The 13,980-nt window shown below is 37.9% G+C and overlaps 1 protein-coding gene across 3 annotated transcripts in view; it reads right to left on the bottom strand.

The window, feature by feature from the left end:
• The window catches only part of LRRC6 (leucine rich repeat containing 6), a 103,795-nt gene that overhangs the window by 24,499 nt on the left and 65,316 nt on the right, over nt 1-13,980 (bottom strand). The window lies entirely within an intron of this gene.

Here is a 13,980-nt window from a genome sequence, read left to right on the forward strand (position 1 = left end):
GATGTTCTTGTGATAATGAGTGAATTTTTACAAGATCTGATGGTTTGACAAATGGTAGTCTTTCTGGCTCCCTCACACACTCTCCTGCCGCCATGGTCCAAGTTTGCTTCCCCTTCACCTTCCACCATGATCTGGAGGTCTCCCCAGCTACGTGGAGCTGTGAGTCGATTAAACCTCTTTGCTTTATAAAGTACGCAGTCTTGGTTATTTATTTATAGCAGTGTGAAAACAGACTAATACAGATGTAAACAGAGAAAGGGGCAGAAACGCTCTTGGCAGAAAAAGCACAGAAAACACAAAAGTCCTGCCGGTGGGAACAAGGTTCCAGAAACTTATTGGAACCTTCTGTATTCCAGAACCTTATTGGAACCTCCTGTGTTTCAGAACCTTGTTGGAATCTTCTGTGTTCCAGAAAGAAAGAGTGATAGAGAAAAAAAAAAAAAGCTGTGTCCAGAATATGAGAGGAGAAAAGTGGAAGAAGGTATCAGAAACATAGGCAGAAACTACTTTGTACACAGCCTTCTGGGCCACAAGAAGTCTGAATAGATTTCAAGTGCCATGGAAAGCCATTGGTAGGTTTCAACACGGGAATAAAGCTATTATTTGCAAGATGTACATTTTTATTTTGCAAAATTTACTTCTTTAAAAAAATAAACAAATAACAACCACTTTGAAATAATTACACCTGAGCACAGACAAAAGACTGAAAAGAAACAAAACAAAATGTTTATCCAGATAGTGGGACCATGAGTTATTTTTTTCTTTACATTGTGTTCTATTTCTACAGTCATAATTTCATAATAGGAAAGAAAAAATATTTTAAAACACAACTATAAACAAAAAAGTAAATAAAAGGACATTCTGGCTTCTCTATGGAGAAAGTATCAAAGAGGCGAAAGAACAGAGCAGGGCAAACCGTGAGAAGGCTGTCCAAGGTAGTCCAGTTGGGGGAGGACACTGGCTTGATGGGATGTGATGGTGGGAGGTGGTGCTAATAAACTGAATTCAGGATATATTTCAGTAGTGGTGCCCGCAAGATGTAGTTAAGCATGCCTCCTAATCATTGACTTGAACAATTGGGTATCAGTTGATGGCGCCATTTTCTGAGACAAGGCTGACTATGGGAGGAGCAGGTCTGCAGAAGGAAATCATGGGTTCATTTGGCTATTTTAAATTATTGAGGCTGGATGTCAGCAAGATGGCAGGATAGGAAGTCCATGCTGACCATGAATTCATGTGGCCCGTCAATTGGCAGGTGCATACAAAATGTCATTGATTCTCAGGCCCATAATTTGCTAATATTTATATTATGAGGAAAATTTTTAAAGATGTAGTTACTGATATATATATGTAAAATCAACACTGACGGTTACACAAGGCAGTTATGTGGCCTTGAGTAACCAGAAAGCAAATCTAACTATCAACTGATTCCTTCAAAATTATTTTCTACTTGGAAGGTCACTCTTCTGACCTTCCCCCATAGAAGATCATCCACACACTGCAGTTTAAAACTGAAAATATTCTATTAAGTTAGGACAAACATTAAGACTGAGAATAATATATAAAATGAAAAGAAAATTTTCTTTTACAATCTTGCTAGAGACAGTCTCTAAACATGCTGGAGAGGGTTTTGTGCCTTAGGAAAAAAATGACATCCTGAAGTCAACCCTACTGTCTGACCTGCAGGCTAAGTACCCAGGACCTGAGGCTTCTCCCACTCACAGTAGTGGTGTTCACAGTAGGTGATAAAGTGAGCAAATAAGCAGGCTGACTTGCCTAGGCTACTTTAGCCTCACTGCCTAGGAGGAAGCCTCAATATCAGGAACACTGGAATGAAACAAAGAGCGACACTCCCTCTCCTGTTGCCCCCTGTAAGGATCCAGAGTGATGGGGGCATCAGCCTGGTTCCCAGCCTCGAAGGGACTGTGGTGAGATCTGTCCAACTATGGACAGCTGTGCAGGGAATTGCCACAGTCTATGGCTTCTCCCAGTTGCCTTGAATTGTTGTCTGATGTTGTCTTATGTTTTCCTCCTCATTGCTGGCAATTAGAAGAATGACCTGTCACCCACCCCAACTGGCCAATGGGAAAAAGGGACAAAGCCCATTTTAAGTGGCAACTTTGCAGTTCTGTAGAAGCTATGAAACCAAGTCACAGAAAGACAGTGTTTGGAAACTTTGCAGTCAGGGACAGAGACATCACTTGACCAGTGGAGAGCTAGCCTTGGGTCACCTCTTATTTTATTTTTAAAATAACCATATACAGATTCATGGATATAAAGAATACAAGAAAGATGCAGTTGATGGGTCTGTTTCAAGATGTGGCTGTTCCCCAGAGCCCACCGAGCACTGCCATTCTTGAGAGCACCACCTGCCCTCTGTGTGGCCCTGAGGAGCCTTCTCCCTCATACCTAGGAGCCTCACCTCGCAACAGGAGGCCTGTGAGTTTCCAGTGCCCGCAAAGCTGATTCCATTCTTGGATCAAGGTCAGCTATGCAGGGAGCTCCTGGTGAGATCTGACTTACCTTCTGAGCAGCTAGGGCCTGACCTTTATCTGGCATCTACTATATGTTTATTTTGACAAGAATGTATGAAGTTGGCAGCAATATATTCCATTATTTAAGTGACATTTGTTTATTTCACTTCCAGGAAACACAGAAAAGAGAAAAGACAACCCCTTGGTCTGGGAGGAGGCCAGGCAAGGTTTTAGAGAGGATGCCCATGATTTGGAAAAGAGGCTTCTCTATAACCTTCAAGAAAACAATTATCTGCAAATAATGTGTATTTCCTTGTCCCCCAGTTGACAACAAGCTGGGTAACTACGCAGGTTATCTTCCAATTAAAGTGGTATGAGGAATCATAGAAGAAAGGATACATTTCATTGTATCTACTTTTGATCCTCAACAATTTTCTTAGTGGGGTTGGGGGGGGAATTTCACAGGAGAATAAAGACGGCTAAGATACTGATACTCATGAAATATCTTAAACCACTTCCTTATTTTAGAGTAGAAATATTGGGAACAAAATTTTAAAGGTGAAGCACTTTACTATATTAAGCTGCTAATGAACCAAAAGTAATCTGGCTGTAGATGAAAATTATGAGGAATTGTTTGTGTTCATTTGGAAACATACCCTATGATTTAAGGCAACATCAGAATTTCATTTCCTCTTCTGCAAAATGATAATCACCCCTACTCCATAAGATGTTCAAAGTATTCAACACTGTGTGTGGCACATGGTAAATGTTCAATAAACAGTAGCTATGTCTTTGTCTTTATTATTAACTGGCATAAGGATAAGAGCAAGAGCCTAAATGGTGTGTCTAAATATCACATTTATTACAGGATTCTGAAAGAAGAGAACTAATGACCCCAATCTAGTGTTTTCCATGACATGACACATCTATTTATTAAATTATGACCTTGGGAAATATATATAACCTCAGCAAGCCTCATTAAATAATCTGGATAATAAAAATCCTTAGGTTACAGGGTTATTGCAGAAAGTGAGTTGTTTAAACTGTTTATCATAGAGCATACACAATTTTTGCTAAATAGTCATAATTGTAGATATATGAATGTAGGTGGTAAAATCTTTCAGGGCAGGGGCCAAGCCAATTTCATTTTTCTATTCATAAAATGTATAGCACAGTATCTCCCAGACTGAAGGTATATAAAATGTGTTTAGTTTGTGCAGTGGGTATACATGTAAAAACCCTAAGTATACAACCTGTAGTTAGCCATTATCTCTTTAAATATTATCTCTGCTAGAAATAAAGATTTTCTTTGAAACCAATGAGAACAAAGACACAACATACCAGACTCTCTGGGACACATTTAAAGCAGTATGTAGAGGGAAATTTATAGCACTGAATGCCCACAAGAGAAAGCAGGAAGATCTAAAATTGACACCCTAACATCACAATTAAAAGAACTAGAGAAGCAAGAGCAAACACATTCAAAAGCTAGCAGAAGGCAAGAAATAACTAAGATCAGAGCCGAACTGAAGGAGACAGAAACACAAAAAACCCTTCAAAAAATCAATGAATTCAGGAGCCGGTTTTTTGAAAAGATCAACAACATTGATAGACCGCTAGCAACACAAATACAGAAGAAAAGAGAGAAGAATCAAATAGACGCAATAAAAAATGATAAAGGGGATATCACCACCGATCCCACAGAAACACAAACTACCATCAGAGAATACTATAAACACCACTACGCAAATAAACTAGAAAATCTAGAAGAAATGGATAAATTCCTGGACATATACACCATCCCAAGACTAAACCAGGAAGAAGTTGAACAAATTTACAAGAAAAAAACAAACAACCCCATCAAAAAGTGGGCAGAGGACATGAACAGACACTTCTCAAAAGAAGACATTTATGCAGCCAAAAAACACATGAAGAAATGCTCATCATCACTGGCCATCAGAGAAATGCAAATCAAAACCACAGTGAGATACCATCTCACACCAGTTAGAATGGCCATCATTAAAAAAACAGGAAACAACAGGTGCTGGAGAGGACGTGGAGAAATAGGAACACTTTTACACTGTTGGTAGGACTGTAAACTAGTTCAACCATTGTGGAAGACAGTGTGGTGATTCCTCAAGGATCTAGAACCAGAAATACCATTTGACCCAGCCATCCCATTACTGGGTATATACCCAAAGGATTATAAATCATGCTGCTACAAAGACACATGCACGTGTATGTTTATTGCGGCACTATTCACAATAGCAAAGACTTGGAACCAACCCAAATATCCATCAACGATAGAATGGATTAAGAAAATGTGACACATATACACCATGGAATACTATGCAGCCATAAAAAAGATGAGTTCATGTCCTTTGTAGGGACATGAATGAAGCTGGAAACCATCATTCTCAGCAAACTATCACAAGGACAAAAAACCAAACACCGCATGTTCTCACTCATAGGTGGGAATTGAACAATGAGAACATTTGGACACAGGAAGGGGAACGTCACACACTGGGGCCTGTCATGGGGTGTGGGGAGGGTGGAGGGATAGCATTAGGAGATATACCTAATGTAAATGATGAGTTAATGGGTGCAGCACACCAACATGGTGCATATATACATATGTAACAAACCTGCACGTTGTGCACATGTGCCCTAGAACTTAAAGTATAATAATAATAATAATAATAATAATAATAATGAACTATCTCTGCTAAATTCTTCCTTTATTCTCCATATGACACTAACTAAACATGTTAGACCTTCTCACTCTATTCTACATGTTCTTTTTCTTTTTTTGAGACGGAGTCTCGCTGTCACCCAGGCTGGAGTGCAGTGGCGCGATCTCGGCTCACTGCAAGCTCTGCCTCCCGGGTTCACATCATTCTCCTGCCTCAGCCTCCCGAGTAGCTGGGATTACAGGCACCCGCCACCGCGCCCAGCTATTTTTTTGTATTTTTAGTAGAGACGGGGTTTCACCGTGGTCTCGATCTCCTGACCTCGTGATCCACCCACCTCGGCCTCCCAAAGTGCTGGGATTATAGGCGTGAGCCACCGCACCCAGCCTATTCTACATGTTCTTACTGTCTTTGTTAATATTTTCTTTCTCTATGCTTCATTCTGGATCTTATCTTCTTACTTTCCAGTGTAGCAGTGCTGTCTTCAGCTATGTCTAATCTGCTGTTAAATCTATTCATTCATTAAATTTTAAATTTATCATATTTCGATTCCAAAAAATTTTTATTTCATTCATTTTCAAGTATTAAACCACTTTTGTATTTTCTGTTTCCTTATAAAACATTTCATGCTTGACTATTGCCTCCTAACATAATCAGCATCAACATCAATGTCACTACCACCCCACAACAGGGAGCAGCCATCCACCAAGGATCCTCAGGAGCTGGTGTAAAAATGTTCCAGTTCCATCGCCCCTTATGCAGGGTTGTGCTGAGGTATGTGTTTAGCACTGTCTTACAGAGTTTTCCCACCAGGGAAGCTGGTTTAACACAGAACTATCTATTGGCCACCTTCCCTTCCAGCATTCCCATACTTCCCAAATAAACTACTTTACAGCAATCCCTATGCAAATTTCTTCTGCTGAAAGACATCAAATTAAAACAGTGTTTTACAGTCTGTTTCTAACAATTTAATGCCTACAGCAACTGTGGGACCCTCAAGGTTGCCCTCAAGGAAGAAGAGCAACAACCTGCCATAATCAAATTCCAAAACTAGACTGGGTTTCTACTGAATCCTACTCATGTCCCCGTGTGTATCTAGTTTATCTTTGCATACTGGATAATTAATTTGAAATATATATATATATATATACACACACACACACACACACACAGCACACATACATACATATGCGTGTATGTTTGTAATATATATAATTTGAGCCTGCCTCTTCTAGAAAGAATTTTCACTGGGTTTGCCAGGCATGTGTGGGTGTTACTTATCCGAGACAACCTTCACTCAAGCTCAAGTCCAAGTTAGATAGTGTGAAGACAGGCTGTGAGGCCTTCTGATGATTGGTTTACATCTTATTCACCTTACTCAGAGGTTACAATCCTTCAGAATCACACCCCAAAGTGAGAGCGATTTATTAGAGTCCCCTTCTTGGCAGGTTCTGGACATTAGCTGTTTTCTTCCCACCTGTGTGGTCATTGAAGGATTCTTTTTGTTCAGAGGACAGTGGCTATTCACTATCTTGGTAGGTATTGGTACTATTAAGATGTTTTTAAAATATGTAGTCCATCTTCTTGTCAGTGTGATTGTTGTTCTTTATGACTTGGTTGGCCATTAGCAGATGACAGAGCTCTAGAGGTATTATGAGAAGATGGTAGTATGTAGGAAGGAGTACAAATAGAGAAGAACAGAGGTCTCAGAATTGAATTCTTGCACACACCAACTTGCAGAAGCCTAGGTATAAGAAACAATCAGCAGTGAAGGACCTGGTGGCAAAGGACTCCAGCAGACACAAGTATCTGGTGGCAGAGTGAAAGCCGTGTATTGAAAGCCAAGTGAGCAAGGATTTAAACATGGAGGAACTGCATAAGCGGTAAAAAGCCTACTAAAAGGTTAAATAAGAGGAGGACAAGGGATGATCACTAGATTTAGTAATCTGGAGGTTATTGGAGACATCAAAGAGAGATGTTTTAGTGGGAGGGGGGGGTGTGGGGAGGAGATAATGCCTAATTAGAGTTGATTTGAGAGATAATGAGAAAAGATTTGAAACAGCAAATAGAGGAGTCTTTTTTAAGTTTTGCAATAAAGCGGACCAGGGCAGTAAATAGAGGGGGATGTTTTTATTTTGTTCTGTCTTTGTTTTTTAAGAGGGGAGACCTTTCAGAATGTTTTCTAATGTAAGATTCAGAGACGTGACATTCAAAGAAAAAGTATAGAGAGCAGAGAACTGCCAAAGGCGGGGGCGGAGTGGGGAGTCTTTTAAAAGCAAGTGGAAATAGGATCCAATACACATCTAGAGGGATTGCATACACCACAGACAGTTCATTAGGAAGAATTAGGAAGGAAGGAAGGCCAGGTTGCACTAGGGGATATAAATGCAGGTAGGTTGGTAGCCATTATGGTTGAAGTTTGTGGAAATTAACTTTTGAGGCTTCCACTTTTTTCAGTTAGAAATTTCAGGAATGAGCTTCAGCTGGAAGTTTTATAAATGAGCTGAGAATGAGAAATAAAAGAGCAGAAGTATGGATGAAACAAGAAAACCTAGCAAGATGCCCAGGCAACACTATAGACCCACTTGACAATCAGAATAAAAGTGCATTTGTGTTGGGTGTATCACAAGTATATTTGAGCAGAGAAAAAGTGCTGTGGAATGTGTGCAACTAATAAGGAGGAGGTTGGTTTGAGATTGTGTTTTTTTAGAAGTATGGTCTGTATTATTGACCTTAATATGTGATCTTCACTTCTTATGCTCAGTATAAACAGAATTAAGCAAGATATTCACCAACTGAAGTGGTAAATATACTTTGCTGTTCAGTTCACATGGCAACTTCCTTAATCTCAGTTAATTATTCTGAAGAAACACCCAAAGGAAATCATGAAGCATATTCTTGGAGTGTTCCTGTAACTTGTCATTTAAGAATTGAGATGGCAGTTTAATTTAATGACTTGATGCAAGTGAACAAGCCTCTCAGTGCATGCAAAATTCCAGTTAAATTTTAAGTTGGACTGTGGTAAAATCATATGCTAGATATCCTCAGGATGATGATGAAAAGATTATGTACATAGAACTTAGTTTGATTACACATTTTAAAGAACTTGGAATGAAGGCCAGACATAAACTCTTAGAAAATGTGATGAGGAATAACCCCAACCAAAACAGAAACTAAAATCATACATATAATATCTATAAATAAACTTAGGACATGTGTAGCAACTATAGAGAGAAAACTACCAACAAAGAAAATCTTCTAATGGACATAAAATAAGAGTAATAATGGAGAAACACATTATTGAATATCCAATTTTGATCATGTAAATACACCAATTCATTCCTATTACAATCTATAAATTCAATGCAATCTTAGTAATTATAAAATATTAGCTAGTAGCAATAATATGCATTACTAGCAATGAATAATATTAACAGTAAACATTAATGTAGTGTGTATTATGTCCCAAGTGCTGTCCTAGGTACTTTATTTATATTCATTTGCATAATCCTCAAAACAACCTTTTGAGGCCTGAATTACTACTGATATCATTTTATGAATGAGGAATCTGAGGCACAGAGAGATGAATAATTTGCCAAGGTCACACAGTTGCTGAGTGAAGTATCAGAATTTAACTCAGGTTCTCTGCCTCCAGAGCCCATTCCCTTAATCATTTCTTCCCATTGCCTCTAAATCCATGGCAATAAAAATTCCAATGGTCTTTTCAAAGGCAGAATTTGAGAAACTCATTTTAAAGTTAACCCAGAATGATACGTGTGGAAAAATAATCAGGAAATAGTTGAGAGGGAGAGTAGTTTAGGGGAGATGCATGTTATAAATATTAAAATGTATTTTAAAGATATATTTAAGGTATTCACTCACTCAACAAAAATTTATTGAAGACCTACTGTTTGCCAGGCTCTGTTCTAGGTGCCATTGACAAAGACAGAAAACACTCCCCATTCTCATGAAGCTTAAATTCTTTTTGGGGAAAATAGAAAAAGAAATAAACAATTAAATATTTAGACTGTACAGCAGGAACAGGAGATTTAGAATGCAGCACGAACAGGGGATACAGAATACTGAGATTGGGAGGAGATGTTTTGTAAATATGGGTATCAGGAAGGGCTTCAGTGATGTAATGACACATGAGCAGCAACCTGAAAGAGATCAGAAAGCAAATTATGAGGACATCTGGGGGAAGGACATTCTGGCAGAAAGAACAGCAAGTGCAAGAGTCCTGAAGCAGAAAGATGCTTTTCATGTTTGTGAAATAGCAAGGAAGCCAATGTGGCTGCAATGACTGGAAGGAAGTGGTAGAAGATGATGTCAGGGAGATAATGGAGTTGGGGGGACAGGTTATCGGGGACTCTGCCTTTAACTCTGAATAAAATGGGAAGAGTGACTTGGTCTGATTTACATATACAGTCATGTGTCACATAATGGCATTTCCAACGACAATGGACCACATATACAATGGTGGTCCCATAAGATTATAATGGATCTGAAAAATTCCTATTGCCTACTGACACTGTAAGTATCTTAATGTTGTAGAACAATGAATTACTCGCATATTTGTGGTGATACTGGCATAAACAAACCTACTGCACTGCCAGTTGTATAAAAGTATAGCATATACAATTATGTCCAGTACATAATACTTGATAGTGATGATAAACGACTATGTTACTGGTTTATATGTTTAATTGTTCTATACTTTTTATCATTATATTAGAGTGTGCTCCCTCTACTTATATTTAAAAAACAATGTTGTCCCTGAAGACCTTCCCGTGAGATAAGATGTGGAGGCAGAAGACAGTGATACTGATGATCCTGACCCTGTGTAGGCCTAGGCTAATGTATGTGTTTGAGTCTTTAACAAAAAATTTTAAAAAGTAAACAAATAAAATAAAATAAAATATTAAACAATTTTTATTTTTCGAGACAGGGTCTTGCTCTGTCATCAAGGCTGGACTGCAGTGGCGCAATCAGTGCAGCCTCGATGTAGCCTCTGGACCTCCTAGGCTCAATGTAGCCTCCACCTCCCAGGTTCAAGCCATCCTTCTGCCTTAGCCTCCTGAGTAGCTGGGACTAGAGGCACGAGCCACAGTTCCTGGCTAACTTTTATTTCTATTTTTGTAGAAATTGGGCTTCACTATGTTGCCCAGGCTGGTCTCAGGCTCCTGGGCTCCTGCCCCAATCTTCCAAAGTGCTGGGATTATAGGCATGAGCCACTGCATCTGGCCAAAAATTTTTAGAAATAGCAAAAAGCATATACAATATGAGTATAAAGAAAGGAAATTTTTTTTATAGCTGTATAATGTATTTGTGTTGTAAGCTAAGTGTTATTATTCTCAGAGTCAAAACTTAGGAAAAAAACTACAAAGCTTATGAAGTAAAAATGTTACAGTAAGCTAAATTTAGTGTAGCCTAAGGGTACAGTGTTTATGAAGCCACAGTAGTGTATAGTCACCCTGGACCTTCCCATTTACTCATCACTCACTTGCTGACTCACCCAGAGCAACTTCCAGTCCTGCAGGCTCCGTTCCTGGTAAGTGCTCTAAGCAGGTGTACCATTTTTTATGATTCTCCCATTGCTGGATGCTATCTTTATGAGATGGCCAGAGTACACCTCTTCTACTACCTCACTTGCCACTTCTAGCCTAGACAGTCACCCTTGTTAAAACGGTAGAGGAAGTACAGTGACAGCTGACTTTCTGGGAAATGTGATACCCACAAGGTAAGATATACAGATGGCAAATGGAGACAAAAGTCCGGCCGTATACTAGGGACTGTGATATTTGTGTATTACAGCAATCTGGAGTATGCCATCGGCCCTCTGGTGAGTGTTGGGAAGCACCTAGGATTGCAGAGCTAGCACAAAGTGAAACCTCTTGGAACAAGAGGCTGAGCTGGGAACATCCACTGACATGGCAGCAACACAAAACATAGCCATGACCCACATGACAGGGAAAAGACAAAGTGATGAAACTTGCCTATTGGTCAGTACCCACAGTGTATAGATCCAGCCTCATTTAGGAGTAAGAAAAGAGAAAAATATTAATTTGACATCATGAAAAAATGCTGAGTGAAGTATCTAATGTGAAATATCATAGAGACTTGTGGATTCAATGACAAATGTTGTGTCCCTAGAAAATGTATACAAAGATTATCATTGAATTCACATGATACAGTCATCCTATGCATAGGAAACACTAGGTCAGCCCTCCACTGTATTCTTTACAAATGCTGACACAAACAGGGAACTATTAAACATCAAATCTAATATTTTAAAAATTGATTTAGAGTATCCAAATATTAAAAACTACTAAAGACTATTCTAGAAGTATTAAATATCACTTAGCATGTTGACAATACTATACTATGAATGAATTGAAATTGTACCTAAGTATCTATGTGATCCTTTTTTTTTTTTTTAGGTGAACTAATGCATTTGTCTTTATTATTTAAACCACTTTGAGTAAGGGGTTTCTGTTACTTAAAGCCAAAGGCATTCTAATTATACGGTGTTCTTTTTTTCAAGTTGGTAAATTTTATGTTACGTGTTTTATTTTATTTTATTTTATTTTTCCATAGATTTTTGGGGAACAGATGGTATCTGGTTACATGAGTAAGTTCCTTAGTGGTGATTTGTAAGATGAAGGTACACCCATCACCCAAGCAATATATACTGAACCTAATTTGTAATATTTGATCCCTCATCCTCTTGCCACCCTTTCCCCCTGAGTCCCCAAAGTCCACTGTAACCTTCTTATGCCTTTGCATCCTCATAGTTCCCACTTATGAGTGAGAACATATGATGTTTAGTTTTCTATTCCTGAGTTACTTCACTTAGAATAATAGTCTCCAATCCCATCCAGGCTGCTGCAAATGCCATTAATTCAATGCATTCCTTTTTATGGCTGAGTAGTATTCCATAATATATATAAATATGTGTGTGTGTGTTTACACAGTTTATACACTCATTGACTGATGGGCATTTAGGCTGGTTCCACATTTTTGCAATAGCTAATTGTGCTGCTATAAATGTGTGTGTAGGTATATTTTTGTATAATAAATTCTTTTCCTCTGGGTAGGTACCCAGTAGTGGGATTGCTGGATCAAATGGTAGCTCTACTTTTAGCTCTTTAAGGAATCTCCACACTGTTTTCCACAGTGGTTATACTAGTTTCCATTCCCACCAGCAGTGTAGAAGTGCTCTTGTTCTTTTTCACGGCATCCATACCAACGTCTATATTTTAAATATTTTTGATAATGGCCATTCTTGTGGGAATAAGGTAGTATCACATTGTGGTTTTAATTTGCATTTCCCTGATCATTAGTGACATTGAGCATTTTTTCATGTTTGTTGGCAATCTGTATATCTTCTTTTGAGAAGTCTCTATTCATGTCCTTAGCCCACTTTTTCATAGGATCGTTTGCTTTTTTCTTGCTAATTTATTTAAGTTCTTTGTAGATTCTGGATATTAGTCCCTTGTCAGATGCATAGATTATGAAGTTTTTATTTAAGGAATAAATGTTATTGTATATGTTTATGGTATACAACATGATGTTATGGGATACACATAGTAATAAAAAAGCTACTATACTGAAGTAAATTAAAATATCCATCTTCTCTCAGAGCTACTCATCATTTTTCTTTTTGTGGCAAGAGTGAGCAGCTAAACGTACTCATTTAGCACGAATCCCAAATACAGTACAATTTTATTACCCATAATTATCATCTTGTACATTCCATCTCTAGACTTGTTCACCCTCCATACCTGCTACTTTGTACCCTCTGACCTCCCCATTTACTTCCTGCATCCACCATCCCCTTCATCACTGGTAACCACTGTTTTGTTCTCTATCTCTGTATATTTGAATTTATTTTTAATATTCCATATATAAATGACATCAAGCAATATTTCTCTTTCTGTGTCTAGCTTGATTAACTTGGCATAATATCCAGGTTCATTCACGTCGTGGCAAATGGCAAAATCTCACTCTCTTTAGGGCTGAATGATATTTTATCATATTAAATGGTCACACACACACACGCACACATATCACAGTTTCTTCATCAACTTGTCTGATGATGGAGAAATGTTGATTCTTACCGTATGTTTCATAACTCCAAGAATTTCCCTCAGTAATTATAACGCAGGTCAGACTCACACAATTCCACAGTAAGTTCGTAAGTCCAGACTAATACAGAATAGTTCCATGGATTAAACTTTGGTACTTAAAATGTTTCAATCAATAATAATCAGAAAGATGTTAATTTTCAGAAATATATATTTTTAATATTAAGTATAAATGAAATTAGAATTTTTTTAACTTTTGGTGGTTTTTAAGATCTGCTGTTGTTTGAGGTTCATACCTCAAACAACACAGTCCTTGCAAAGAACTACTTATGGATGAAAAAGACGACAAATTTTCAGCAAGAAATTATTCCCCAAAGTTTGTTTTTACTATCTACCTTTTAAAAGGAATAATAATAGACAACGATGAACTTATACATCAATATGACTTTAACATAGTAGTCGAAAATCTTAAAAAATATATCCCTCAAGGGAAAATATTATTCATAATTTATTAATGAGGAGAATAGAACTATTCCTAGTCCATACATATATAAATTATTTCATCTCCAATCAAGCATTTCTAAAATGCTTTTTCCTCAATAAGCCATTTCTTATTATTTTCATGTGTTTTTGATGTGAAAAATTTAGACAGATTAAAAACATAAAGGAAAAGGGGAAAAGAATGCTGCAGTTGTTTAAGACTCACAAACAGTGACAGTAGAGCTTTTC

Source organism: Nomascus leucogenys, chromosome 16 (assembly GCF_006542625.1).
Source record: "Nomascus leucogenys isolate Asia chromosome 16, Asia_NLE_v1, whole genome shotgun sequence".
NCBI lineage: Eukaryota > Metazoa > Chordata > Mammalia > Primates > Hylobatidae > Nomascus > Nomascus leucogenys.